The sequence below is a fragment of the Pavona decussata genome, unplaced genomic scaffold (assembly GCF_977016875.1).
Source record: "Pavona decussata unplaced genomic scaffold, jaPavDecu1.1 SCAFFOLD_134, whole genome shotgun sequence".
Classification (NCBI taxonomy): Eukaryota; Metazoa; Cnidaria; class Anthozoa; order Scleractinia; family Agariciidae; genus Pavona; species Pavona decussata.
In genome coordinates, this window is record NW_028145547.1 from 552,910 (window position 1) to 557,500 (window position 4,591).

At 48.8% G+C, this 4,591-nt stretch overlaps 1 pseudogene; it reads left to right on the forward strand.

Annotated features, from left to right (window-relative positions):
• The first annotated feature begins 992 nt into the window (after positions 1 to 992).
• Positions 993 to 3,871, forward strand: LOC146467580 (uncharacterized; annotated as a pseudogene).
• The last annotated feature ends 720 nt before the right edge of the window (positions 3,872 to 4,591 follow it).

The window sequence follows — 4,591 nt, forward strand, 5'->3', positions numbered from 1 at the left end:
TCGGCAAACCTTACTAAGCGGACAAACTCCACTGGATTAAAATCTTTACAACTTTACAAAGATATGTACAGGAAAACGAGTTTAGGTCTTTTTAAGTGTATTGTATAACCTTGAGTGCTCACTTTGTCAAAAAAAAAAAAAATTGAAATCAAACATTATTTACAATTCGGCATTCTGAGTAATTAGGACGCATGTGTTTACTTCTGCCGAAATTGAGTCATTTGCTCTGCGTCATCGGTTGAAAAATTGGAAGATGGAGAGAAATTGCTCGTTTCAGCGGCTAGTTGGTGGCCAAAGCGGTCAAAAGCAAATGACTCAATTTTGGCAGAAGTAAACACATGCGTCCTAATTACTGTTGCCGAGTTGATTTCAAAGTGTTTCTTTTTTTTTTTTGACAAAGTGAGCGCTCAAGGTTATACAATGCACTTCAAAAGACCTAAACTCATTTTCCTGCACATATCTTTGTTAGTTGTAAAGATTTTAATCTAGTGGAGTTTGTCCGCGTAATAAGGTTTGCCGAATTTAAGAAAAAGTTAGGAGCCTCGCACGTGCTACGTAGCTTCGCTTATCGGGCGAACGATCAATAAGTGAGAATTCTATATTTAGAACCTTTTTAATAGAGGTAAACAAACCGTTTGCCACAGATCTCTCTCGATGGCAACTCTCAAAACAGTTTTACGTGCTCTTTACTCGTGCAAAAAGAAACATGTCTTGTGCGAACCCAAAAGCAAATCATTTTCAGTTTCCAAAGGGATAGTTTTCGAGAATCATATAAAAGCGTGCGTCTACTTCTGCATCAAAAGGCACCTTTACAGGGCTGTCAACCTCACACGTCTTCAAATAGGGCTTTCCGATTTAGCTGAAGTTCGCGGAAGTTCGATCTATTTTTCCGAATAGCGAAAATTGACTAATCGAAGAGTCATTACCATGTACTAAAGAAACTCGCCGATTTCGGTGAATCGAAACTTTCATTGATTTTGCAAGATTAGATTTTACGGACAGATCAGTAAAATATTGTTAATGGAACGTGACTCGCGTGCGTTACTCGTTCTCAGTAAGCCATTGATGGCGCGTTGTTTTCAATAGAGCTACTGTGTAGTCATGCTTCCAAGGTCAGCAAAATCAATAGTTTCGTTGTAGCTCAGCTCACAACATTATGGCTTTGTTGTCCTTAGCTTATTGTAACATTTACTTGCATTGGCCGAAAGTATTAAGGCCTCATTCATAACTTGTTAAGTACACGTGTAAAGCCAAGCTGCTGTATAGTACAGCTTAAACTACTGGCTAAGTAAGCAGACACTGTCTAGCTATAAAAGCCCAAGCAAACTGTTCAAGGTTCAATTTGCAGTTCTGTTGTGCAGTGTACTCAGTATTTGCTCTCAATTTGTCAAACGTTTTTTACCATGGTTCGTCCTCGCGTTGCTTCGACCACCAATCGCTCATCTGCCCAAACGCGAAGATCTTTCAGTCCTTTCAAGCGAGGTCCTGCAGCTTCGCCTTCAAGCCCTGAACCTCCCAATGACTGGCTCTAAAGGACAGCTCCTCGCCCGTCTCAAGACAGCCTTGTCAGGGACCACCGGTTCTGTCCGTACTCGGAATCTAACAGCGCGGGGAAAGACAGGCAAATCTCGCCAGCGAAGAGCGCCTCGCCTTGCTGCAAGTCGCCGGAGCGCCGGGCAAATTCCCGACCGTCCAGAACGAAGCGTAGAGACTCCTGAACACGTCCCAGAACAAGGGGACAGCGCCCTATCGGACAACGCCTCATCCTGTTCGATTGAAGATATGTTCGGGCAGGACGACCCAGAACCTGTTACTCCTGCACAACAGTCCTTCAGTCCGGCACAGCGAACCGCCATCGAAGCGATCGTCACTGAGTCCGTGAGCAACGCTTTGGTGGCCTTCCGCGCGCCCGAAAATGGCCACGTTTCGCCTCCACTCGACCAACGTTCCCGTGCTCCTGGCATGGCCTCGCCTTTGGGTCTGACAAGTCCACTACCGCCATTTGGAGGACAAAATACTCCGCGGTGAGTACGTTGATCTTGCGTTGTTGTTGCCGGACAATTTATATCAGTCCCAGACCCCCGAGCTTCAGTTACGGTTAGACGACTCGGCCCTAGGCTCCCTGGGTTCCCCGGTAACTATGGTTCGGAAGCGGAAACCCGTCATAGATACTTTCCAGAAATGGCTTGATGCCTTCACGACATACATGCTAGTGCTTGTGACAGCCTACCCGCGAAGAGCCCTTGAACTCATAAAGTACCAGCAAATTATTAGTCGGGCCGTCACTAAATTTAAAGGTATGGCGTGGCTCTCGTACGACCAACAGTTCCGTCGCCGCGCGGCCTATGATTTGACCATTAGCTGGGACAAGGTAGACCTAGAACTGTGGACTGTGACTTTTTCGGGCCTTGCCAAACCCCATTGCAGTGTTTGCTCGAGTCCTTACCACATCCAGGATGACTGTCCTTCCGCTGACCCCAACAGAAAACCTCGCCGAGCCCAGACCGTCTGCTTTGACTTTAACAAGTCCTCCGGCTGTCGCCGCCGCAACTGCAACTACCCGCACGTGTGCCGCCGCTGCTATTCCAGTAGCCACGCTGCCCCAGCCTGTCAACAGCCGTCGTCCACCAGCCCCGGTGCCTCCAAATCCTCTTCATCCAGTGAGCGCGGCAAAAAGTAAAGTGGAGCAGCTACGACGCCATGTGACGCCACAAGTATCCTCACCCATTGACATTTACCGCTTAGAGTTAGAATTAGCTAATCACCCTGATAAAACTTTTGTTTCTAATCTGCTTAGCATGCTTAGGGAGGGCGCACACATTGGTTATTCTGGCCCTCGCGCACACCGGGTTTCCCCTAATCTAATCTCTGCTGCCCAGCACCCTGACGTAGTTACCTCGAATTTGCGTAAAGAGGTTACCCTTGGCAGGGTTGCGGGCCCCTACCCCTCACCGCCCCTGCCTAACTTTCAATGCCACCCTGTGGGTGTAGTCCCCAAAAAGCACTCAAATGAATGGCGCACAATCTACCACCTCTCCTATCCCCAAGGGACTAGCATCAATGACTATATCCCGAAGGACCCCTTTTCCCTGAGCTATGTTCGGGTCGACGACGCCATCAGTATCCTTCAGTCCCTGGGGAGGGGTGCCTTCATGGCCAAGACCGACCTCAAATCGGCTTTTCGCTTGATACCAATTCACCCCCACGACTGGAGCTTGCTGGGTATCTTCTGGCAATCCCAGTACTACGTCGACATGTTCCTTCCCTTTGGTCTCCGCAGTGCGCCATTCCTCTTTAATCAACTTTCCGACGGGCTTGAATGGATACTTAAGAACAACCACGGTCTCCAGCATGTTATTCATATCCTAGATGACTTCTTTATTGCGGAACAGTCACAACTGTCCTGCCTTTCTAGCTTTAGTACCCTACTACGGGTTTTCATGTCACTTAAGGCCCCTGTGGTGGCGTCTAAAACCATAGGACCCTCCCAGGTAATTGAATTCATGGGAATTGTCTTAGACAGCGTACGCATGGAGGCCCGCCTGCCCTAGGACAAACTCACCCGGATAAACGAGCTCCTATCCTCCTTCCAAAAACGCCGTTCCGTGCGCCTAGTGGAGCTTCAATCACTCATTGGTACCCTCCAGTTTGCGTGTAAGGTGGTGGTCCCGGGCAGGACTTTCCTTCAGCGCGCGATCAATCTGACTAGGGGGGTCCCTAGTCGTTTCCATCACATCAGGCTTAATAGGGAGTTTTTCAAGGACCTCGATATGTGGAAGGTTTTCCTAACGAAATGGAACGGACGTTCCTTTTTTCTGGAGTCTTCCACTACCCCATCCCCGGCCCTGGAGCTCTACACCGACGCAGCCAGCACAATAGGTTTTGGCTGTTTTTTCCAGGGAAAGTGGTTTCAGGGCCGCTGGCCACCCCACCTGCGTTTAAACAAGGGGCAGGGCATAAGTATCGAGTGGCAAGAGTTGTTCCCTATTGTCGTCGCCTGTGCTATATGGCACCCCTTTTTCGTGGGCAAACGCCTTCAGTTTTGGTGCGACAATGAATCGGTGGTATCTATTATCAATTCTGGGCATTCCAAGGCACCCCGTATCATGGATTTGGTCAGGTTCTTAGTTCTCATTTCCATGAAACACAATTTTTTGGTGCGTGCTCGCCATGTCCCAGGGGTCTCAAATGAGATTGCTGACGCGCTCTCCCGCTTTCAGATGCAGCGTTTCCAGGCCCTCGCCCCCACCGCCGACAGGAGTCCTTGTACCATCCCGCGTTCATTAATGACCCTTTGAGGGACGAGGTCCTGACCTACGCCAGCTGGGGCCTTGCCAAGAGCACAAACAGAACCTACAGCTGCGGGGAAAAGCGTTTCTTAAATTTTTGTCTAATGAACCGTCTTATAAGTCCAACCGGACACGTGCTTCCCGCCTCTGAAGGGACACTTGTTTATTTCGCATCCTATCTCGCTAGGTCAGTCCGTCATAGCACCATAAAACTTTACTTAGCTGCGGTTCGCAATCTCCACATTACCGCCGGGTATAATGACCTTCTTAAGGGTAAGCTTCTTTTGCGTAAGGTTTTAAGG